The sequence below is a fragment of the Pseudophryne corroboree genome, chromosome 4 (genome assembly GCF_028390025.1).
Source record: "Pseudophryne corroboree isolate aPseCor3 chromosome 4, aPseCor3.hap2, whole genome shotgun sequence".
In the NCBI taxonomy this organism is placed as follows: domain Eukaryota; kingdom Metazoa; phylum Chordata; class Amphibia; order Anura; family Myobatrachidae; genus Pseudophryne; species Pseudophryne corroboree.
The window spans coordinates 368,689,309-368,715,594 of NC_086447.1; the positions used below are offsets into that span (position 1 = coordinate 368,689,309).

The 26,286-nt window shown below is 46.5% G+C and overlaps 1 pseudogene; it reads right to left on the minus strand.

Moving 5' to 3' along the window:
• LOC134910913 (cytochrome P450 2J5-like) overlaps nt 1-22,291 on the minus strand; it is a 155,162-nt pseudogene extending 132,871 nt beyond the window's left edge.
• Between the last annotated feature and the right edge of the window lie 3,995 nt (nt 22,292-26,286).

A 26,286-nucleotide genomic window follows, 5' to 3' on the forward strand; every position in this document is an offset into this window, starting at 1 on the left:
GGTAACATATGAGCAGGTGGGGGGAGGGCGCAGGCAAGTAAAGTCATACAGATAGGGACACAAGTGAGTTACATGTACGTCTAGTCAGTCAATGTTCAGGAGTTCAGCAGGCGGACCGCTTGGGGAAATAAACTTTTGAGGCTTCTGGTGGACCTGACAGGGACGGCCCTGTAACGCCTGCCTGAAGGAAGCAAGTTAAACCTGCTGTGGCTGGGGTGTAGCTGATCCTTTACTATCTCCGTTGCCTGCTTTTTAGCTCTGGACAGGTACAGGTCCTGGACTGATGGAAGGTCGGTCCCGATGATTTTCTCTGTGGTTCTGACCACATTTTGGAGCCTGCATATGTCCCTCGCGCTGGCGGAGCCATACCATACCAGTATCGAGGAGCACAGTACCGACTCCACAATCGCGGAATAGAAGAGGAGCAGAAGCTTCTGTGGGATGTTGAACTTTCTTTGTTGCCAGAGCAAGAACAACCTCTGCTATGCTTTCCCGACACTGGCATCAGCATTGGACCCTCATTTAAGGTCCCGGGAGATTGTGGTCCCTAGGAACTTGAAGGAGTTCACTAGCGATACCACACTGTCAGCAATAGTTACCGGAGGTGCACTAGATGACTTCTTCCTGAAGTCCACTATCATTTTGATAGTTTTGAGGGTGGTTGAGCTCAAGGTTGTTGTGGCTGCACCACTGGGCCAACCGGTCTACTTCCCGTCTATAGGCTGATTCGTCCCAGTCCTTGATGAGGCCGATGACGGTGGTGTCGTCGGCGAATTTGATGATCTTTACTGATTGCGCCTCTGAGGTGCAGTCATTTGTGTACAAGGAGAAGAGCAGGGGTGAAAGGACACAGCCCTGAGGTGCCCCTGTACTAATGGACCGAGCTTGAAAGGTGAATTCCCCCGCTTTCACCACCTGTGTCCTATCTGTCAGGAAGTCTACTATCCAAGAACAGATAGCTTCTGGGCCCCCTAGGCAAAGTAGTTTGAGGTGGAGGATGCTGGGGACGATTGTATTGAGGGCCAAGCTGAAATCGACAAACAGGACCGTTGCGTAGGTACCGGGAATGCCTAAGTGCTGTAGAATGTAGTGCAGGCCCAGGTTGACTGCATCCTCGACACACCGATTCGATCGATAGGCAAACGGTAGGGAGTCCATTTAGGGGCCAGTCACAGCTTTCAGGTGATTCAAAACCAGACGCTTGAACGTTTTCATGACCACAGACATCAGTGCTATCGGCCTGTAGTCGTTCAGGTTCGTGATAGAGGGTATCTTGGGGACCTTTTGAGGCAGGAAGGGACCCTCTGTAGCTCCGCGATTTGTTGAAGATCTTGGTGAATATGGGGCGAGCTGACCCGCACATGCTCTCAGGGCAGAAGGTGACACTCCGTCAGGACCCGGAGCTTTCCTGGGTTTGGCCCTTTTGAACAGTACATCCACCTCTTCTTGGGCGACTTGCAGTGCCTGGAGTTGGCCGTCGGTGTTCAGGGCATCGTAGAGGTAATTGTTTGGGTCGCAGGGGACTTCTTTTGAGAACCCGCAATAAAAGTGGTTCAGCCGTCTGCTAGGTCTTGGTGCATTGTGGTGAACTTCAATGTTTTCTTGTAGTTGGTTATGGATTGCATACATTTCTATAGAGATACGGGGTCATTGGTGGAGAGATAGTTTGTCAGCTTTTCCGAGAACCGCTATTTTGCTAGCCTGATTTCTTTAGTCAGAGAGTCCTAGTTTGGTTGTATATTGCTCTGTCACCGCTGCTATAGGCCTCCTCTTTGCACAACAAAGTTGCCTGAGCTGGACTTTGTACCAGGGCTTGTTGTTGTTGTAAATGCGGTATGTCTTGGTAGGTACACACATGTCCTCACAGTAGCTGATGTAGGATGTGGCTGTGTCTGTCAGGTCGTTCAGGTTGGTTGCCGAGGTTTCAAAGACCCACCATTCCGTGCAGTCGAAGCAGGTCTGGAGCTTCATCTTAGCCTCGTTGGTCTATTTCTTAACAGTCTTTACGATAGGCTTAACCGCTCTCAGCTTCTATGTATAGGTAGGGAGTAGGTGGACGTGGCAGTGGTCAGATAGGCCAAGTGCAGCAGGCGGGATAGACCGGAAGGCAGACTTGAGGGTAGTGTAGCAGTGGTCAAGGGTGCGCCCTTCCCTAGTAGGACAAGTGAATTGTTGTTTGTACTTAGGTAGCTCATTGCTCAGGTTAGTTCTGTTGAAGTCGCCAAGCACTATACGCAGAGAGTCTGGGTGTTTTTGTTCTATGCCAGATATGCATACGGCCAGGTAGTGCAGGGCTTCATTCGCGCAGGCGAGAGGGGGGTGTACACTACCACAAGGACAATTGAGGCATATTCCTAGGGGAAAAAAGAAGGGGTTGCAGTTGATACTTCGCATCTCCATGTGAGGGCTACATGATTTGCCTAGAATCGTGACATTGGTGCACCATCTATCATTGATGTAGAAGCAGATGCCACCACCCTTCGTTATTTTTCTGAGATAACCTTGGAGCGATCGGCCCTGAAGAGAATGAAGTATGGCAGAGACATCGGGTTTTCTGCAATATGGTCGTACAGCCACGTCTCCGTAAAGCAGAGAACGGATGACCCTGTAATGACAGACCCTGCACTGCCCAGAATGAGGGACAGTTCATTGAACTTGTTTGCCAGTGCGTGCACATTCGAGATCAGGATCGTGGGAAGTGAAGACCAGTGCCCTTGCCGCTGCTACCTCACTAGGTCGCCTGCGCGACAGCCTCTCCTCTGAGCCCAGGTCCTTCTACTAGGATAATGTACATCTGCAGGACTACATCTTCTACTGGGGTAATGTACATATTCTACTAGGGTAATGTACATCTGCAGGACTAGCCTGACTTGTCCTCTGCAGCAAAGGGATTAAGCTACCTATAAAATAACAAAAATAATTTAAAAAGTAGAGTAAATGGAACAACAAGTGTCCCAGAATCAAACTGGCTCCATTTAAGATGCCCAATAACCGAGGAGGATGTGGCTCTTCAGATCTAAAAGCCCACCTCAGCCAAATTGTAAGCTCCTTTGCTCACTCGAAGTCTCTGATGTCGACTGATAGTAAATTTAAGGGCCTGATTCAGAGGTGGCAGCTGCTGTATCAGCTCTTGTATCTGTTGGCAGAGTCTTGTCAGCGGTAATATGCAAATGCTAGTTTCAGCCATCCCCTTGGGTCATGCAAGAAGCACACCTTTAGCTCCTCAGCATGCTGTAACTCCAGCGGTGATTTATGGCACTCCAGGATCATCAAATGCATCATTAACAATTGTACCAGCCAGTTTCTGTGTCTGAATATTGCTTCTGTTGAAGCAGCTTTCTGTCTGGGAGCGCAGCCACTACCACAGGCATGCCTGCGACACTCCCATGACATTTCCATGAGACTGACATTTTTTGCTTTAGGCCACCTCCCAATCACCACCCAGGAATTACAATTACTTTGCTATACCATATGACCCAATCACAATAGCACTTTTTTGCACACACTTTCAAGGGAGAAACTTCATGCTAGGAAGTGATCCCATCTTCTACTTTGTGTGGTCTCTCTCCACTCCGATGACCTGAGACCTCAACATATGATAATTTAGGTTTATTTTGATTCTTTACCCCTTTTATTTCCTTAAGGTCAACCTATGTATATTTTAAAATTGTGTTTCTTCCTTATTTACCATTGTTTCTCTTTGTAACTTAACCCTGGAGATATTTCTCAATAAATCCTAAAAATGTATCAATGTTATCTCTATGCTCTATGAATTAACATGCCTGGAAAGGCCTATGCTACATATGTGCAATAACTGAGGATTTTACAAGTGTGATTTAAGTGTCTGGCGAATGCAAGAGTGCAGTTCTAATACTCTTTATGGCTGTGGCTTGAGTAACACCTACATCACGTCCACACACCTGCGTCAGGTTGGCGTACCTGAGCACAGGCTGGGGTGTGGTGGTGTGACAACAACAGGTTTCCATACTGATACATGGAATAAATTAGGATTAAGTAATGTCAGGAAAGTGCCAATCTAAAATCTACCTGATTGATTACTTGCAAGATCTTGAAAGGCTGCAAATTTCATGCAAGACACATACAAATGTAGCTGGATAAGCAGACCTTGTTCCCTGGAAGAAGTTTCAGAACTTTCTGTCTTCTCTGTCAACATAAATTGAACAGAGGCTTTCTGTGGATAGCTAGTACTTGAACAGAGGGACAGGAAGGAACTCTGGAAGAATGAGAAAAAAATGGTTGAGGTATCATGAAAAAGATTGTTGAGGGCATATTCTGCCCAAGGCAGAAATGTAGATACTGAGATTTTTTTCTAAGTCTTGGTTTAAGCACTTTGTTTGCTCATTGGATTGAGGATGATGAGCAGATGAGAAATTCAATTTGAAAAATAGATACAAAGAATTTGGACACAAACTCTACACACCCCGGTCAGACGCAATTTCCAATGGAATCCAGCAAGTCTTAAAATTTCCTTTATGAAGTACAATACCAATATAGGTGCTGAAATAAGCCCTTTTAAGAAAAAAAAGTGAGTGGCATTATAAAATCAATCAAACAGATCATATTAATCTCTGGATAAAGTTGAAGATCAGTCACAAATCCATTTAAATATGTGACCAGGGACAGTTAGGAACTGGAATAGGTTGTAATGGATCCATTGGTGAGTGGTGAGGTGCTGTATGCTGGGCACAAATGGAGCAGGCTGCTACAAAATCTTTGATGCCTGACTGAAGTGTAGGTCACCAATAATTGTCTAAAATCAATTTGAATGTTTTTCACTCTGTGGATCACTGCTTTAGAACTGGAACTGGATGATGTCTGGACTGGAATCAGATGGAGACCAGACTAGAACCAGAATGATGACCGTACTGGAACCGAAATGCTGACTGGACTGGAACCGGAATGCTGACTGGACTGGAACCGGAATGCTGACTGGACTGGAACCGGAATGATGACACTGAATGGAACTTGAGTGCTGACCAGAATGGAACCGGAATGATGACACTGAATGGAACTGGAAGCTGACCAGACTGGGACTAGGATGAGGACACTGAAGAGTTTCTTGCAGATGCATCATCCAACTAGTTGCACTAAGGTTAACAGAGACTTTGTTTTACCAGACTGTAACTCCATTAGATGGGATAGGAATTGTATAGATACAAAGTACCTAAGAGCTCAGCACAGAGCTGTGGCTTCCGCAGAGGCGACATTGTACTGGCGATTTGCTGTCAGCATGAAGTTCCCTTTATAGCACAGACTGCTCACTGATTGGAAGCTGCGGTCAGCTGGGTTTGAGAAGATCCTGGATTGGTCTGAAGAGAGTCAGCTGACCGAGATGAAGATGGCTGCACCCTTGGCTGATTTTGAAGGGAACTTTGGATTGGGCCAAACACTAGGAAGTGGAGCACTGTGGTCAGTGGTGTCGAGAGAGGGGGGAGGGGGTAAAGATTCCCCAGGCATGCCAAGGGGCCCAGGCCAGAACACACCAGTAGCCATTTTTTGTTGGGATATTTTTTTCTCTCTTTATTATAAATCACTGAGCAGGCATGCGGACCACCAGGAAGGGGCATGTATGTGTGTGTCACCAGGCTGTTTGTTCCTTGTCATTTACGCCCCTCACAGCCACTTTCACCTGCCGCACCACTGATAGGATCTCGCGAGATGATATCATCAACTCGCGAGTCAATCTCTGCTGCCGGCTCTGGATGGCCAATTCAGAATCAGCAAGCTCTGGGAGGTAGACAGGGACTAGGAGGGGCAGGCATGCAGCTTGCTGGGCATGGCCTGTGAGTTTAAGAAATGGCGCAGCTCATCTCAGTTGTAATAATAAGCAGCAGGGCTGGTCATCTCGTCAGAAGCTAGTCTGTTAGGTTGCAACACTGTGAGCTGAGAACTGTGACTGAGTGACAGACACGGCTCTGTGTTATAAATTCTATATAAATAGTCAATAATACGTGCATAAATACATTACCATTAGTGTTCGTAATAAATATATATATATATATATATATATATATATGTATATAAAACAACGTGCTTGAATCGCACACTTCTCCAAATCAACAATGCGGGTGCCAGCAATCAATAATTAGATAAGCGGTCTGTACCCACTGGGTTCTGGAGGGCGATAGATAGATAGAGATCTATATATAGATATATATTTACCTATACATAAAAATAGATAAATATACATACCGTGGCCGCACCCACTCCGCGGGGGCACGGGAAGTTGGCGTACCAGGGCCCAGGATTTCTCTTGGCAGCCCTGACTGTGGTGAGTCACATCCTGAGACAGCGGGAAACACTGAGCAGCTTCACACACAGAAACGGTGGCAGACTGCTGGACGCTCTATGCGGGCATAGCGCCATGGGACCTCTGCATGAACCGGGAGCGATGTATGGAAGCAGCGCGCTCGGACCTGAGCACCAGCCAAGACAGACATTGTAACGAGGCTGAAGTTAGCTTCTTATTCGGCCAGCTTCTTATTCACTTCTTATTCAAGCTCCAGCTTCTTATTCACTTCTTATTCGAGCTCCAGCTTCTTATTCAGATCATTCAGTTTTGCAAGGGTTAATGTGTCTTGGGCAACACATTTGACGCCTGAAATTCACAGAGTAGGGTCCCTTTCATATGACCCACCTGTATTTTGGCTTGCCCAATGCTGGTTTGGGCATGAAATACGCTGGCAAAGTGGGCACATACACTATAATTCACCATTTTGAATAAGTAGCTGTAGTTTTGCAGGGGTTAACGAGTCTCGGGCAACAATTTTGACAACTGAAATCAATAGAGTCGGGTCACTTGCATATGACCCACATGGATATTGCCTTGCCCAACACTGGTTTGGCCATGAAATACGCTGCCCAAGTGGGCACCTTAACACTATCATTTTCTATTATGAATAAGTAGCTGTAGTTTTGCAAGGGTTAACGAGTCTCGGGCAAGAATTTTGACACCAGAAATCAATAGAGTCGGGTCACTTGCATATGACCCACATGGATTTTACCTTGCCCAACGCTGGTTTTGCTATGAAATACGCTGCCCACACATTCACAGTATTATGAATTACTAATTTGAATAAGTAGCTGTAGTTGTGCAAGGGTTAACGAGTCTCGGGCAACAATTTTGACACCTGAAATCAACTGAGTCGGGTCACTTGCATATGACCCACATGTATTTTGCCTTGCCCAACACTGGTTTGGGCATGAAATACGTTGCCCAAGTGGGCACCTTAACACTATCATTTTCTATTATGAATAAGTAGCTGTAGTTTTGCAAGGGTTAACGAGTCTCGGGCAACAATGTTGACACCAGAAATCAATAGAGTCGGGTCACTTGCATATGACCCACATCAATTTTGCCTTGCCCAACACTGGTTTGGGCATGAAATACGCTGCCCAAGTGGGCACCTTAACACTATAATTTTCTATTATGAATAAGTAGCTGTAGTTTTGCAAGGGTTAACGAGTCTCGGGCAATAATTTCGACACCAGAAATCAATAAAGTCCGGTCACTTGCATATGACCAACATGGATTTTGCCTTGCCCAACGCTGGTTTTGCCATGAAATACGCTGCCCAAGTGGGCACATTCACAGTATTATGAATTACTAATTTGAATAAGTAGCTGTAGTTTTGCAAGGGTTAACGAGTCTCGGGCAAGAATTTTGATACCTGAAATCAATAGAGTCGCGTCACTTGCATATGACCCACATGGATTTTGCCTTGCCCAACACTGGTTTGGGCATGAAATACGCTGCCCAAGTGGGCACCTTAACACTCTCATTTTCTATTATGAATAAGTAGCTGTAGTTTTGCAAGGGTTAACGAGTCTCGGGCAACAATTTTGACATCAGAAATCAATAGAGTCGGGTCACTTACATATGACCCACATGGATTTTGCCTTGCCCAACACTGGTTTGGCCATGAAATACGCTGCCCAAGTGGGCACATACACAGTATTATGAATTACTAATTTGAATAAGTAGTTGTAGTTGTGCAAGGGTTAACGAGTCTCGGTCAAGAATTTTGACACCTGAAATCAACTGAGTCGGGTCACTTGCATATGACCCACATGTATTTTGCCTTGCCCAACACTGGTTTGAGCATGAAATACGTTGCCCAAGTGGGCACCTCAACACTATCATTTTCTATTATGAATAAGTAGCTGTAGTTTTGCAAGGGTTAACGAGTCTCGGGCAACAATTTTGACACCAGAAATCAATAGAGTCGGGTCACTTGCATATGACCCACATGGGTTTTGCCTTGCCCAACACTGGGTTGGGCATGAAATACGCTGCCCAAGTGGGCACATACACAGTATTATGAATTACTAATTTGAATAAGTAGCTGTAGTTTTGCAAGGGTTAACGAGTCTCGGGCAACAATTTTGACACCAGAAATCAATAGAGTCCGGTCACTTGCATATGACCCACATGGATTTTGCCTTGCCCAACGCTGGTTTTGCCATGAAATACGCTGCCCAAGTGGGCACATTCACAGTATTATGAATTACTAAATTGAATAAGTAGCTGTAGTTTTGCAAGGGTTAACGAGTCTCGGGCAAGAATTTTGACACCTGAAATCAATAGAGTCGTGTCACTTGCATATGACCCACATGGATTTTGCCTTGCCCAACACTGGTTTGGGCATGAAATACGCTGCCCAAGTGGGCACCTTAACACTCTCATTTTCTATTATGAATAAGTAGCTGTAGTTGTGCAAGGGTTAACGAGTCTCGGGCAAGAATTTTGACACCTGAAATCAACTGAGTCGGGTCACTTGCATATGACCAACATGGATTTTGTCTTGCCCAACACTGGTTTGGGCATGAAATACGCTGCCCAAGTGGGCACCTTAACACTATCATTTTCTATTATGAATAAGTAGCTGTAGTTTTGCAAGAGTTAACGAGTCTCGGGCAACAATTTTGACACCTGAAATCAATAGTCGGGTCACTTGCATATGACCCACATGGATTTTGCCTTGCCCAACACTGGTTTGGCCATGAAATACGCTGCCCAAGTGGGCACATACACAGTATTATGAATTACTAATTTGAATAAGTAGCTGTAGTTGTGCAAGGATTAACGAGTCTCGGGCAAGAATTTTGACACCTGAAATCAACTGAGTCGGGTCACTTGCATATGACCCACATGTATTTTGCCTTGCCCAACACTGGTTTGGGCATGAAATAAGTTGCCCAAGTGGGCACCTTAACACTCTCATTTTCTATTATGAATAAGTAGCTGTAGTTTTGCAAGGGTTAACGAGTCTCGGGCAACAATTTTGACACCAGAAATCAATAGAGTCGGGTCACTTGCATATGACCCACATGGATTTTGCCTTGCCCAACACTGGTTTGGCCATGAAATACGCTGCCCAAGTAGGCACCTTAACACTATCATTTTCTATTATAAATAAGTAGCTGTAGTTTTGCAAGGGTTAACGAGTCTCGGGCAATAATTTTGACACCAGAAATCAATAAAGTCCGGTCACTTGCATATGACCAACATGGATTTTGCCTTGCCCAACGCTGGTTTTGCCATGAAATACGCTGCCCAAGTGGGCACATTCACAGTATTATGAATTACTAATTTGAATAAGTAGCTGTAGTTTTGCAAGGCTTAACGAGTCTCGGGCAAGAATTTTGATACCTGAAATCAATAGAGTCGCGTCACTTGCATATGAGCCACATGGATTTTGCCTTGCCCAACACTGGTTTGGGCATGAAATACGCTGCCCAAGTGGGCACCTTAACACTCTCATTTTCTATTATGAATAAGTAGCTGTAGTTTTGCAAGGGTTAACGAGTCTCGGGCAACAATTTTGACATCAGAAATCAATAGAGTCGGGTCACTTGCATATGACCCACATGGATTTTGCCTTGCCCAACACTGGTTTGGCCATGAAATACGCTGCCCAAGTGGGCACATACACAGTATTATGAATTACTAATTTGAATAAGTAGTTGTAGTTGTGCAAGGGTTAACGAGTCTCGGTCAAGAATTTTGACACCTGAAATCAACTGAGTCGGGTCACTTGCATATGACCCACATGTATTTTGCCTTGCCCAACACTGGTTTGAGCATGACATACGTTGCCCAAGTGGGCACCTCAACACTATCATTTTCTATTATGAATAAGTAGCTGTAGTTTTGCAAGGGTTAACGAGTCTCGGGCAACAATTTTGACACCAGAAATCAATAGAGTCGGGTCACTTGCATATGACCCACATGTATTTTGCCTTGCCCAACCCTGGTTTGGGCATGAAATAAGTTGCCCAAGTGGGCACCTTAACACTATCATTTTCTATTATGAATAAGTAGCTGTAGTTTTGCAAGGGTTAAAGAGTCTCGGGCAACAATTTTGACACCAGAAATCAATAGAGTCGGGTCACTTGCATATGACCCACATGGGTTTTGCCTTGCCCAACACTGGTTTGGGCATGAAATACGCTGCCCAAGTGGGCACATACACAGTATTATGAATTACTAATTTGAATAAGTAGCTGTAGTTTTGCAAGGGTTAACGAGTCTCGGGCAACAATTTTGACACCAGAAATCAATAGAGTCCGGTCACTTGCATATGACCCACATGGATTTTGCCTTGCCCAACGCTGGTTTTGCCATGAAATACGCTGCCCAAGTGTGCACATTCACAGTATTATGAATTACTAAATTGAATAAGTAGCTGTAGTTTTGCAAGGGTTAACGAGTCTCGGGCAAGAATTTTGACACCTGAAATCAATAGAGTCGTGTCACTTGCATATGACCCACATGGATTTTGCCTTGCCCAACACTGGTTTGGGCATGAAATACGCTGCCCAAGTGGGCACCTTAACACTCTCATTTTCTATTATGAATAAGTAGCTGTAGTTGTGCAAGGGTTAACGAGTCTCGGGCAAGAATTTTGACACCTGAAATCAACTGAGTCGGGTCACTTGCATATGACCAACATGGATTTTGTCTTGCCCAACACTGGTTTGGGCATGAAATACGCTGCCCAAGTGGGCACCTTAACACTATCATTTTCTATTATGAATAAGTAGCTGTAGTTTTGCAAGAGTTAACGAGTCTCGGGCAACAATTTTGACACCTGAAATCAATAGTCGGGTCACTTGCATATGACCCACATGGATTTTGCCTTGCCCAACACTGGTTTGGCCATGAAATACGCTGCCCAAGTGGGCACATACACAGTATTATGAATTACTAATTTGAATAAGTAGCTGTAGTTGTGCAAGGATTAACGAGTCTCGGGCAAGAATTTTGACACCTGAAATCAACTGAGTCGGGTCACTTGCATATGACCCACATGTATTTTGCCTTGCCCAACACTGGTTTGGGCATGAAATAAGTTGCCCAAGTGGGCACCTTAACACTATCATTTTCTATTATGAATAAGTAGCTGTAGTTTTGCAAGGGTTAACGAGTCTCGGGCAACAATTTTGACACCAGAAATCAATAGAGTCGGGTCACTTGCATATGACCCACATGGATTTTGCCTTGCCCAACACTGGTTTGGCCATGAAATACGCTGCCCAAGTAGGCACCTTAACACTATCATTTTCTATTATAAATAAGTAGCTGTAGTTTTGCAAGGGTTAACGAGTCTCGGGCAAGAATTTTGACACCTGAGATATACTGAGACGGGTCACTTGCATATGACCCATATGGATTTTGCCTTGCCCAACACTGGTTTGGCCATGAAATACGCTGCCCAAGTGGGCACCTTAACACTCTCATTTTCTATTATGATGGGATGGTATGGTAAACCTATCTATGTTTAATGTATTTATTTATTATAAGTTTCTTACATAGGGGCTAATTCAGGTAGGATCGCAAATTGCGATCCAAACTGAATGCTTACGATGGCCCAGCTGGCGCATGCGCAGCACCTGTCCTGTGCATGTGCCCGTCCTGCACATGCACACACGATTTCTGCGGGGGCGGGGGGGGGGGGGCGCACTTTCTGTGGGGGGGAGTGGCGCATAAAAAGCAATCGCCTCTGCCTGTCAATCAGGCAGAGGCAGTCGCTGGGTGTGGGGCAGCGACGCTGCCTTTCCAGGGAGCAGACAGAACGTTGCGGCAAACGGCAGTCAGGGCGCCGCAAATGGGGGTCATGTCATAGGCGTGATTGCGGCAGCTGTGTTATGTCACATGCAGCCACCGCAATGGGTAAAATGGCACCGGTTCTCCTGCGGGCGCATCTAAGCTGTGCCGGCAGGAGGCATCAATAGTTTTTACGATGAAGCAGAAATCGCGAGGTGATCGCAATTTCTCTTACATCCTAGAGGATGCTGGGGTCCACATTAGTACCATGGGGTATAGACGGGTCCACCAGGAGCCATTGGTACTTTAAGAGTTTGAGAGTGTGGGCTGGCTCCTCCCTCTATGCCTCTCCTACCTCCTTTAGAAAATGTGCCCGGAGGAGCCGGTCACAGCTAGGGGAGCTCCATAGGAGTTTCTTTAGTTTTATTTTTTTCAATAGAGTTTAGGCACAAGGAGGCTGCTGGCAACAGCCTCTCTGCTTTGTGGGACTAAGGGGGGGGAGTAGTGTCCGCCCTGCGGGGTCTGAGCCACTATCTCCGCTGACAGGTGTCAGAGTCGAAAAATATCATGATTCATATGTCTTGTATTAACCCCAATGCACGTGCCCGCTGCTCGTGCACGGACTCCCCCGTGCGTACGCATCCTCCCAGGTTGCGTAAGGGACGCTCTGACGTCGCCTGCGCATGGAGATGGGTATTTACGGCGGTGTTTGTGTGCGACTAGCGAGCGACTCAATTGCTACATATTTAACCAATATAATGCGTTTTATAGTTAATATTCCCCTTAACAATGTCAGCAAGTATGGTAAGTTTAAAACTTCTTGGACAGAGAGATTCCTCTTTGCATGCTGGGAGGCTCAGACAAAGGTTGGAGGGTAGTGTTTGGTGTCCAGCTGTGGGGTATTGAAGGGGTGTTGTGCCTATGATAGTTGGGAGGGATTCGCATAGTTGCTGCTCATGGTTATGCACAGAAGTAGAAAATAAGATTAATTGCATTCCGAATAAATTACACATAAGTGCAGGGTAGGTGAATGGAATTCAGTCATTTCTTTCCCACAGACTGAATACAATAGCCTTATTTACACTAAGTTTGAGATTCTATGAAGAGGGCTTACACCTTTGTTTATGAATAGAACCAGGTTTCTCTCCAGAATAATGAGTGCTGAGTAGTCAATTGTCTCAACTGAAGGTGGGGTAAACAAAGCCCAGAGACAGAGTTTGTTTGGAAGATCCAAAATAATAGCTTTCCTCAATATAATCAGACAAAGAGGAATTTAGAATACTAACAAGTCCTAGCCATCGCCCACTTCTTGAACTAACCAATGATCCCAGGTGCAGTACATGTCCCACCCCCTAACCAATGGAAAGAGAGCATGCAGTATCTATTGTAGTATGTCTTGAGTTAGTAAATAAATATAGCTTGCAATAGGCTTGGTGACACAAGACTCTGCAAGGTTTTCACACTGAAGGCTAGAGCCCTGGTCCAGGTTGCGCCGGCGAAGTCATTCCCACGTGTGTAAGTTTCTCTGTGACCACCTTATTCTCTGTCTGTATTTGCCATACACTCTCTCTCTCTCTCACTGTTATTGTTTATGATTATGCCGCTATTGTATATTCATGTCTAGATATTCTGTTTAGGTATTAATGTTAGTCTTGTAGTGTATAAGCTGTTAACTGTTTTCCCCTTTTTCATACAAATTATCGTAAGTAAAGGTTTTGGAACCTTAGCAAGGTGTCTGTTTCTCTAGCTAGTACAAAGGGTTTCTGAGTATCTCAATCACTCAAACAGCTTGCTTAAATATCCAGGTTAACCAGTGGTATATCATTACAGTATCTCAATACTAAGACTTACAGTATAATCATACTCTGTGTTTAAGGTTTAAAAGGTTATTATCTGTGTGTACGCTCGCTGTGTGTATTCCGTACACTCAGCGCAGCGTTTGTAAGTAACTTGCGTGCCACGTGCGAGGTCTTTGTACGCAAATAGCGTACGGAGTGCGTAGCACGTGCACGTGGTTTAGCGGCCATTACGGCTTAAAGGTATTAGTAAATAGCTTGTGTTAAAAGGTAGAAAAATGACTCTATCACAGGACACTGAGCTCCTGAGGTCATCGAACATTCCCCGCCAAAAGAGGATCGCTCACCCCAGCAGCATGCCGCCAATCCCCTTACAGAGCCAGAAGACTTCGGTGGCGAGTTACTTACAGGCCCCCCTGACAAGCGGGGAGCTGGTGTGAAGATGGCGGCATCAGGGTAGGGAGCGCAGTACTAACTGCGCTCCAGAGTTTAGCGGTACTTGGTGCGGCGCTGTGAGGGGCGCCCTGAGCCAGCGACTACACCCTACACTGTTTAGAAAGCCTGTCAGGGTCCCAGGATCACCACCAGCACATACCTCAGGCCAGTATAAAATTCAATTCAGAGCGGGAAGCAGCGCCATGAAAGGGGGCGGAGCTTCTCCTCAGAGCGGACCCAGCAGCATTCAGCGCCATCTTTCTTGCATGCAGGGACGCTGACAGGGGAGAGCTGTCCCTCCACATCAGCTCCAGCTATCTGTACGGTATCAGGGGGTTGTAGAAAGGGGGGGGGGGTGTAATAGACTTTGTAACCTATTAAGGTACACAGTTAGCGCTGGTAAGGGGTATCCTTTATCTTAAAAAGAGCTGTGTGTGGGTTAGGTCCAAACTCTGTGTCTCTCTTGGCATTCTCAGTGGGGAAACTCTGTCTGCCATTTCCCTGTGTGTGGGGGGGTGTTTGCTGTCTCACAAAAAGCCACGTCAAGGGACTCTGTGTCTTATGCTGCAGAGGATATGTTCTCTCAGGATGATCCCATTCCATGTAATAAGGATTGCTGTGGTTTAGCACAGATTCCAATAAGAGAACCTGAGTGGTTAACCTCATTTAAGAGTATGATCTCTCAGATTTCTGCTTGGGTAGCACAGAATGAAACTGCAACTCAGGTTTTACAGAATTCTATGGCTGTTTGGTCCGGGTTGGCACCTTCAGGGCCCCCTGGCACTCACTCTCAAAAGCGTGCTCTTGCTCAGATTATGCAAGACGACACGGATACCGACTCTGACACGGTAGGCGGTGATGGGGACGTGCTGAGGGGGGCGCCATCTCTTGCAAAGGGGGTGCAGTTGATGATTGAAGCCATTAGAGATGTGTTAAATATTGCTGACACAATACCTGAGCAGGTTGAGGAGACTTACTTCACGGATAATAAGAAAGCCTCGCTAACCTTTCCTGCGTCTAAAGAGTTAAATGCTATATTTGAATATTCCTGGTAAAACCCAGATAAAAAATTACAGATCATCAGAAAGATTCTGGTGGCATTCCCCTTCCATGAGGAGGATAGAAAGAAATTGGAAAACCCACCCATAGTTGACGCATCGGTGTCCAGACTGTCAAAGAAGGTGGTTTTACCTGTCCCGGGATCTGCCGCGTTGATAGAACCGGCTGATCCCAAAATTGACACTGCGCTCAAATCCATATACACGGCTTCGGGGACGATACTACGGCCTACCATTGCCTGTGCATGGATTTCTAAAGCTATAGTAAAGTGGTCTGGCACGTTATTTGAGGACAATGGATAAAAGTGACGTTGAATTGTTCTTACGTAACATACAGGATTCTGCAGTATTTACCATGGAATCCATGAAAGACCTGGGTTCGATGGCTGCTGGGATATCTTCCATGTCGGTCTTGGCTCGTAGAAGACTCTGGCTGCGCCAATGGTCTGCCGACACGGAATCCAGGAGAGTCGTGGAGAACCTACCCTACACAGGTCAGGCTCTATTTGTGGAAGCGCTAGATGCGTGGATTTCAACGGCAACTGTGGGTAAGTCACCTTTTCTTCCATGATCTGTCAGTATAAAACCACCTTTTCTGAAAGGCCACCGAGGCTGCAACACCACCAAGCAAGAGGCATCACACCATGAAGACCAAGGAGCTCTCCAAACAAGTCAGGGACAAAGTTGTTGAGAAGTACAAGTCAGGGTTGGGTTATAAAAAATATCCAAATCTGTGATGATCCCACGGAGCACCATCAAACCCATCATCTTCAAATGGAAAGAACATGGTACCACAACAAACCTGACAAGAGAGGGCCGGCCACCAAAACTCACAGACCAGGTGAGGAGGGCATTAATCACAGAGGCAACACAGAGACCAAAGGTAACCCTGAAGGAGCTGCAGAGTTCCACAGCAGAGACTTGTGTATCTGCGCATGTGACCACAATAAGCCGTACACTCCACACACTTTATGGAAGAGTGGTCAGAAAAAGCCATTACTTAGTGTTAAAAATAATAAGGCATGTTTTGAGTTTGCCAAAAGGCATGTGGACGACTCCCCAAATGTATGGAGGAAGGTGCTCTGGTCAGATGAGAGTAAAATTTAACTTTTCTGCCACCAAGGAAAATGCTATGTCTGGCACAAACCCAACACATCCCATCACCCCATGAACACCATCCCCAGTGAAACATGGTGGTGGCAGCATCATGATGTTTTCAGCAGCAGGGAATGGTAAACTGTTTCGAGGGAAAATACAGGGATATTCTTGAGAAAAACCAGTTTCAGTCTGCCTGTGATTTGAGACTGGGACGGAGGTTTACCTTCCATCAAGAGAATGACCCGAAGCATACTGCTAAAGCAACACTCGAGTGGTGTAAGGGGAAACATTTAAATGTGTTGGAATGGCCTAGTCAAAGCCCAGATCTCAATCCTATTGAGAATCTGTGGTCAGACTTGAAGATTGCTGTTCACGAGCGGAAACCATCCAACATGAAGGAGCTGTAGCAGTTGTAGCTTGAGGAATGGGCAAAAATCACTGTGGCAAGATGTGTCAAGCTCATAGAGACTTATCCAAAGCGACTTATAGCTGTAATTGCTGCAAAAAGTAGCTCTACACAGTACTGAATTTAGGGGGGTGAATAGTTACACACACTGAAGTTTTCTGTTATTTTGTCCTATTTGTTGTTTGCATCACAATAAAAAAAAAAATCTTCAAAGTTGTAGGCATGATCTGTAAATGAAATTATGCAAACAATCCATTTTATATCCAGGTTGTGAGGGGCAACAAAACATGAAAAATGCAAAGGGGGGTGAATACCAAGGCACTGTATACACATGCATGTTATCATGCATGTAATATATGTGTTGTATCTAGTTTCTCATTGGCCATTACCCACATTGTGAAGTCCCCCGGTTGGCCACCCGGGGTGCAGGGCCGCTTGTCATCTGTTCCCCCGCACCCCACCTTAGCGTGACATCTGGTCACGGCTTTTGTACATGGATGCCTGCCTAGAGCTAGTGCTAGCGCGGCTGATATCACGATAAGAAGCCCACGCTGCCCAGCTGAAATGAGGTATGTGCGCCACACCAGTGACGTCACGCACCTCGAAGAAAGAGTGGTGGCAATAGGTCGACAGGGTGAAAAGGTCATAAGGATAAAATTGTTGACATGCAAAGGGTCAACATGCAAAAAGTAAACAGGGTAAAAAGGTCACCATGACAAAGTTAGTTTTTTGGTGTCCATGTTGACAACTGTCAACATGGACCTCAATTAGTGCAAAGCCTAACCTCAAATGGCCTGCTAAACTCGCTATGCTTCGGGCACACTGTTGGAATCTCACTCTATATCCACGTGGATCATAAAGTAAGAACAAGTTGGTTAAAAAAGACATGAAAAACACATGGTGACCTTTTTCTATGTCGACCTTTTTAAAGTCAACTTTTTGCTTGTGTTGAACTTTTTTCAATGTTGACATAAACTATGTTGACCTTTTGGTGTGTGGACCTAGACACTGTCAACCATTGACCAGATACCGGTAGTATAAAAATACCTGCAGTTGCCCGAGACTGTAGGAGGCTGCACAGAAAAGAGCTCTTAGGCCCTGGTACTTTTTTGAAGCCTGCAGTGTTTCCCCTGGGAGCCTCCCAGGGGAGGATGGATCCTACTGGGGAGGACAATGACGGCGAGTCCCGGGCTGCTGGGCCCGAAGGAGGTCCCCGGGATTTCTGTCCTGCAGACAGCCGTGGAAGTTCCAGCATTGGGAGATTCGGTCAGTGTGGCAGCCCCAGTGATTGTGGACCCTGTGAAGAAACAGGATCCCCAACTAGTGACCCCCAAACCACGGGACGCTGGCTCTCCGGGTGAGGAAACCCGGGGGGGGGGGTTGATATGGCAAAGGTACCTGCCTGTGGTGAAGTGGTGGATGCTGTGGTCTCTGATAGCAGCTCAGAATCCTCTATGGATGAATATGTGAATATGATCCTGGATGAGTTAAAAATGGAGCAGACTAGTTTAACCTCTTGTCTTTCCCTCAAGAGAAGGAAATGAAATACTTTTAGCAGCCGTGAGAAAGCTCTCCTAAAGGATGAGATTTGGGAGTACTAGCCTGGCTGCAGTAAAGGAAAGAATTAAAGCGTTATGTATTCTGGCTCTTTCTCAGGAGAAAGAAGTGTTGATGAAGTCTTTACCTGAGCAGGATGGTGGGGGCAGTAGCGGCTCGGTCCCGGCAGTTTCGGTAGCGCGTCAGCATTGTGTAGTCAGGTACTGTCTCAGGGGAAAACTGAGTTGCAGGAATCTCTGCCTGAACAGGATGGCGGTGGCGGCCCGGTCCTGGCAGGTTCAGTAGTGGCATCAGAGCCTCCAGTGGAGTGTATGGAGGTGGGAGTCCAGCCTATGGAGAAGGAAGTGGCTGTCGGGAGCTGTGATGGAAGTGATGTTTCTAAGATCGTGCATGGTGCTGTAGAGATCGTGGAAAGGCCAATGATGGCAGTATCTGGTGGCTTCCAAACGGGGGAGGTGTCTCTCCTGGAGGGAGTGCTGGGCGGTGACGCTGCACTGGGCGTGGCAGTTGCTGGGGTAATGGCGGGTGCTGGGACTCTGGTAACTGTCGCTGCTCCCTGTGGACTTGTCCCCGAAATGCTCGCCTCTAAAGTTGCAAGTGTGGGGGCGACGCGGGCCGTGGTTTATGCTGAGGCTGGCCATCCCTGTAAGCCTGCGGTGGCTGGTTCTGGCTTAGTCACCGTGGTGGCTGAGGGATGCGGGGCTAAAGACGCATCGGGTATAACATCGCAGGTGACATCATTACCCACGGCGATGGGTTTTTGAAAGTATGAAAGAGGGGCAGAGATTGGCTCAAGGGCTGCCAGCTGTAGATAAGAGCAAATTAACCCCTGAAAAAGTTATGTTGGTAGAACCTGTATATGGGCCCTCATTCCAAGTTGTTCGCTCGCAAGCTGCTAAGCCGCCGCCTACTGGGAGTGAATCTTAGCTTCTTAAAATTGCGAACGAAAGATTCGCAATATTGCGATAAGACATCTCTGTGCAGTTTCTGAGTAACTCGAGACTTACTCGGCATCTGCGATCAGTTCAGTGCTTGTCGTTCCTGGTTTGACGTCACAAACACACCCAGCGTTCGCCCAGACACTCCTCCGTTTCTCCAGCCACTCCCGCGTTTTTCCCAGAAACTGTAGCGTTTTTTCACACACACCCATAAAACGGCCTGTTTCCGCCCAGAAACACCCACTTCCTGTCAATCACATTACGATCACCAGAACGAGGAAAAAACCGTGAGTAAAATTCCTACCTGCATAGCAAATTTACTTGGCGCAGTCGCAGTGCGGACATTGCGCATGCGCACTAAGCGGAAAATCGCTGCGATGCGAAGAAATTTACAGAGCGAACAACTCGGAATGACCCCCATGGTGTGAAGTTCGTTTAACTTTCAGGAAAGAAAAGCAATACCTTAAATGCACAAAATGTTCAGGCCGCTGCGACTGCTAAGCGTGTGTGTGTAAAACCCCTATGAAATGCATACACGTTGCGTAAGCACGCCGTCACGCTGTAAGCACAAAGTAGCTACATGTGCGGCGGAATACACTTTATAACCCCTAACAGGAAAGGAATGCGACACCAATTGTATATGTAATGTTGTGGTCCAACGCAGCAACAAATATTTACTTAAAAGGGGGTTCACAGAGAAATACAACAATACAAGAGAAAAGAAGCTACAACCAATGGATATATACGTTTTGTTCGCCTGCACCACCCAGATCCGGTCCTCAGTCAATCTGGCTAGATGACCTTCAGAGAATAGACTGAGGCCGGCCAGGAGGCTTGTTTTTTATACAATAGTCCAAAGCATGAAACAAAGGAAACTGTAATCTCTTCTTTCATAGGTCAAAGAGCTGGTCATTCACAGTATGTGAGAAGTCATAGGTTAGTTTGAACAGGTGGGCGATGCTTAGTCCAGGTGTACTTGCAGATGTCTTCCACTGGGTTTCCGCCGAATATTAGGAGTACAGTACATACAGTGAGGTATGAATATTGTTTTCCTGCGCAAAACTATGCGCAGGAGCATGCGATTATCTGCAAACTGCAATCGGAATATTGCCCTTGAATTACTGTACATGTGGATACCAAACACTATGTTCTGACCTATTTCTGTCCCCTCACATCCTGTAAAGTTGAATATCTCTATTGTTCCATTTCTAAAGTAAATGTAACTTGCTGGTGTGATGTGTGTAGACTATGTGTAAATTATGCACTACGTGGATGAAATGTCAATTATGTCTTTGTGGCTTTTCCATGCGAATTCGTATGCTACCGTATTTACTCATACCACGCGCTAATAAGCAGGACTTCATGAGCCAAGGGCCCTCATTCCGAGTTGATCGCTCGCAAGGCGAATTTAGCAGAGTTGCTCACGCTAAGCCTACGCCTACTGGGAGTGTATCTTAGCTTCTTAAAATTGCGACCGATGTATTCGCAATATTGCGATTACAAACTACTTAGCAGTTTCAGAGTAGCTTCAGACTTACTCGGCATCTGCGTTCAGTTCAGTGCTTGTCGTTCCTGGTTTGACGTCATAAACACACCCAGCGTTCGCCCAGACACTCCCCCGTTTCTCCGGCCACTCCTGCGTTTTTTCCGGAAACGGTAGCGTTTTTATCCACACGCCCCGAAAACGCCGTGTTTCCGCCCAGTAATACCCATTTCCTGTCAATCACACTACGTTCGCCAGAGCGAAGAAAAAGCCGTGAGTAAAAATACTATCTTCATTGTAAAATTACTTGGCGCAGTCGCAGTGCGAATATTGCGCATGCGTACTAAGCGGAATTTCACTGCGATGCGAAGAAAATTACCGAGCGAACGACTCGGAATGAGGGCCAATGTACGTAGCGTGCGGGCATGTGCACACTCGGCAGAACAAGCACACGCATGGAGGCCACTCTGTGTGGTGTTTGTACTTGATGCATGTGGGTATAATATTTTTGACTTCGACAATGGTAACATGGATATGCCGGTGAGGGCTCTAGCAGCTGTGAATTTGCTTCAGGCAAACCAGGTCAGGATGACTGGTGGGGTGGGGAGTGTGGGAATAGGGGCTGGTAGTCATCTGGCACCTGCAGGTCTCCCTGTAACTCCCTCTGAGGTTAGGCCGGGTGCTGGTTCGTATGCTAATTCTTTGGCGGCTTCTGGTGGGGCGAGTGCTGGTCCTCAGTTCGGGGTGAGTGGGGGTCAGCCCATAAAAAGAAGAAATGTGGTGCAGTTCAGATGGGTAGGGGATGGGGAGGCTCCTTCGAAGTCGGAGTTCTTAGGTATGATCTTCTCACTGGGGTTTGAAGCTGTAGATCTTTTCGCATGCATTCACCCAGTGAGAACTCCAGATTTCGACCTGAGCTTCCTCTCCCTGAATGGCCTGCAGGCCTTTGGCTCCCGTTGGGAGAAAAACAAGATGAAGGAACCAGATTGTTTTTTCAAAGCCCATACCATCACGAGGCAGGACAGGGTTAAGATCACTGTGTTGGTGCGTAATGAATCACTGCCCCCTGCTGATATTATATATTGGTTGTCTAGGTCTTGTACAGTACTATCTCCTTTGGTAAAGTTTGATCATATTAGGGGGGGTCTGTGGTGGTGCCTATTTGGCCTTTGTGAGGTTACACCAGGTAGAGGTTGAGACTAGACACATACCTTCCGCCGCTTACATTGGCCGTGATCGGCTCCAGTGTTTCTACCCTGGGCAACACAGAACCTGTCATAAGTGTGGTGACTTCCGTCACCTCAGTAGCCAGTTGGGGCATGGGTCCTGGGAATGAAGCAAGGTCAGGTGTAATCTTTGCGGTGCAGTTGGTCATCCCTACAGTCGATGCCCTAAGACTTCGCATAATTATAGTGCAGGGGTGGAAGAAGTGGTGCCGGAGGTTGGTCATGGTCGCGAAGATAGCGTACCGGTAACTCTGCAGCATCAGGACATCTCAAAGAGAATAGAAGATGATGGGAAAGAGAAGGTTCAGCCTGAAAAGGGGGAGGCATCCTTTCAGATCGTCAATAAAGGGAGGAGGAGGAAGCCTAAAAAAAAGGAGGCAGATGTTGTTTTCTCAAATAGGTTCGAAATCCTGTCTTCTTCTGATGATGAAGAAGAGGGGGAGGTGGTCATGGTTGGGGAAAAATAATTAGTTTTTGTCCCAAATGTCTCAAAAAATAGAAAGCCAAAGCAGGCCTCTAATCTGTCAGTTGCTGGGAAGGAGGTTGTAGCTAAGGATAAAAAGGAAAAATGGGACAAGGTAAAGACCAAATCAAAACTAAACACTTGGAAAGAAATGGTTCTCAGGGTGAGCTGGAGAGGGATCCTGTGGGGATAGAGTTGAGCAAAGCTGTAGGACCCCTGTTAGACGTGGTTGAAGTAGCTCAGTGTCCAGAAGGGGAAGTCCCTCATTCTTCAGGTGAGGTGTTGGTGGTTGATTAAACTCCTGGGTCCTCTGGTGGGGGTGGTCCCGGAGGCGGCTCCTTTATTAGTACCCCAAAGGCTACTGATCCGAATCTTCCCCTGGACGAGGTGGTAAAGGAGGAGGGGTGTGTTGTTGGGGAAGGGATTGGTAGGATTGGTAGGAAGGGGTCTGAGAGTCTACTTAGTGAGACTGTGGTCCTTGTTGCTGATAGTGTGAGTGAGGAGGGGGAGGTGGAAGAATCTCCCTGTCTGACGAGGATGCTATCCCTTTTGGGGTGGCATGTAAAAGAGTTGGATCCTCGGATGAGGACTCTAAAAGACAAGCAAAGAAAAAGTGAATGGGATCCTACTTCTATAATCCAAAAAACATGGATCCCCAACCTATGCGATGTGCCATCATTAATGTGGCTTCCGTGTTTTCCGAACGTGCTCATTTCTTGGCCTTTGATTTTTTTCAATACGGTTGATGTTGATTTTTTTTATTTTTACAGGAGACCAAGATAGGTGACCTGGCCACACTTCATCGGGCCAAGGGTCAGTATAAGCGTGGGCCTTCCTTCTGGTCTCTTGCGGCCAAGGCATACGGTGGGTTGGCAGTGCTTTTTTACTGATATGGTAAACGTGCACAAGATTATAGAATTACAGGTAGGTAGGTGCATGGTTTTGGATGTCAACCTGAGAGGACTTGACCTGAGATTAATAAACATCTATGGGCCCCAAACAGCTTGGGACAGGAAATGTCTTTTCAGGGAGATAAAACCGTTTTTATTTACGGCCCGGCAGATTGTCTTTGGTGGTGATTTTAACACCGTCATTAGGCCAAAAGATAGGGGAGTCACAAAGATGACCCTGGGCTATGATTCCAATTTTTTAGTTAGCATGATTAGAGAGGCTGGTCTGGTCGATGTGCATGTTCGCCATTTCCCAGACCTCACCGGTTTCACCTATCATTGTGGTAGCCGTAGGTCTTGGATAGATAGTTTTTTTGTTAAGGAGTCCTCGAAAACTTTGCCTCCTGAGACAAAGCCAGTAGAGTTCTCCGATCACGTTTTTCTGTATGTTGCTTTGAATGTCTCAGAAACCCCTCAGAAAGGGCGGGGCCTTTGGCATTTGAATTCCGGGCTCCTGAAGGAGGAGGGAGTTAGACAGTCACTTGAGACTTTTTTCAACTGAAGGAAACACTTCTGGAGGCTGGTTGGAGTAGATCTGAGTGGTGGGAGGAGTGTAAAAAGAGGACTCAAAGGTTTTTTCAAAGGCTGGTAGTCAGGAGAAACTTGACAAAAAGATGTATTTACCAGAGCCTGAGAAAGAAACAAGATTTCTTGATCTCTGGATGTGGGGATTGTTGCGAAATCTCCCGGGTGAAGGCTCAGATGAGACAATATCAGTATAATCGTCTGGCTTCTTTGATTTTGGAGAGGGATTATGGGACATACCACTCGCCTGATCCCTACCAGAGTTGCAGAAAATCAGTTGATTTGAAGGAGGTCTGGGGCCTGGTTGATGACCAGGGTACTCTTCATGGAGACAGGGAGGGTATTTTGGGAGTCATCAGGTCTTATTACTGCGACCTTTTGTCTGAGTAGCGACTCATTAGAGAGAGGATGGATCAGTTCCTGGGGGAGACACGTGGGCTTGAGCAGCTTGATCCTTCTTTTGACTCTTTGGGGAATGATGTGACAGTGGAGGAGGCCAAGAAGGCTATAGACGGTTTGTCTATAAAAAAAATCTCCAGGCCCAGATGGGTTAACATCTGAATTTTTTAAAGTTTTCTCAGACATCTTGGCTCCTCGTCTTGTAGAGGTATTTAATGAAAGCCTGGGTGAGGGAGTTCTCCCTCCCTCTATGAGATCCTCTGCTCTCATATTATTGTCTAAAGGCAAGGACCCAGGCCGTATTGAGAATTGGCGCCCCATCGCTCTTCTCAATATGGACAGAAATATTCAGGCAATGGTACTCTTTAATCGGCTGATGGAAGTTTCCGGGCTGTTACTTTCCCCATATCAGCATTGCACTGAAAAGGGTTGAAGCACCTTTAGTGCTATCCTTGTCATCCGGGAGGCTGTGGAGCAATGTCATGCTGAAAAATGGGGTAAGTATTTGCTGGCGTTGAACCAGTCCAAGGCTTTTGACCGGGTTAATCATCAGTACCTGTGGGCAGTGCTGGAAAGGTATGATCTTCCAGTAAGGTTGGTAGATTGGCTACGTGTCATTTACAATCAGGCTGAGAGCTTCCCGCTTGTCAATGGTTGGGTTGGGCCCGCGTTTTCGGTTGACTCGGGTGTCCGTCAGGGGTGTCCCCTGAGCCCCCTTATGTACGTATTCGCAATTGACCCCTTTGTGTGGAGGATTGAGTGCGTTACTGTTGCAGGGGTGCAGCTGGGCCGTGGGCTACCACTGAGGGTGGCGGCCCACGCGGATGACGTTATTGTGGTCGTGTCGTCTGTGGCAGAGGCACATGACATGGAACGTCTTATCTGTGAGTACTCTGGGGCTTCGTGCTCCAGGATCAATCAGGACAAGTGTGAAGCTTTCTGGATGGGGGAGGAAGGTGACGAGTTTGCCCTTCCGGATAGTCTCCCCCGTGCCAGTCCAGAGATAAAAGTTCTAGGTATTAAATTTGGCCGTGGTGATTATGCCACTCAAAATTGGGATAAGAGTCTGGAAGATGCTACTAGAAAGGTGCAGTCCTGGAGAGGGTGGCAGCTCTCTCTCGGGGAAAGGGTAGATTTGTTCAAAACCTACTTGGTTCCGCTTTTCTTATATGTCAGTTATGTGTGCTTTTTGCCACAATCTTTGTGGACAAGGATGTATTCTTTATTCTTCCTGATGTTATGGGGGAATGGAATAAATCTGGTCAAGAGAGGGATTACCTACAGATCGAGGGAACAAGGCGGGCTGAGTATGGTCAACCCAGTAGTGTTTTCAGCTACAATATTTTTAAAGCTAAATCTAGGGAGTTTGTTTCTAGAAACTCCCCCTCGATTGGTAGAAAGTTTTAGGGCCTGGGTGTCTCCCTCGGGTTATGGATGGATGGTGGCCGAGTAAAAACCCTTGGAGTCCGGCATGGCTACCTCCCGATCTACGTTATACTGTGCTTGAAGATGACGAGGCTTTGGGGGCTGGAGGTGGGTGAAGTAAAAAACTTCTCTAGAAGGGAGTTGGAGAGAAGAATTTTACAGAGTCACTTCTATGCTCCGCTGTCATTAAGGGACTGCCTGGGCAGTGTCAAAGTCGAAAAATATAGCGACCTATGATGCCTTGTATTAACCCCATGCGCTTGCCCGCTGCACGTGCACATTCTCTCCCGTGCGTGCGCATATTCGCAGTTGCGTGACGGCGCCTCCACGGTCGTGCGCTCAGGCGCGTGATATGTGCATTTACGGTAGAGTTTGTGTGCGTCTGGCGGGCGACTCGATCGTTACATAGTTAATCCAAATAGTATATTTTATAGGTTATGGTCCCTTTAATAATATC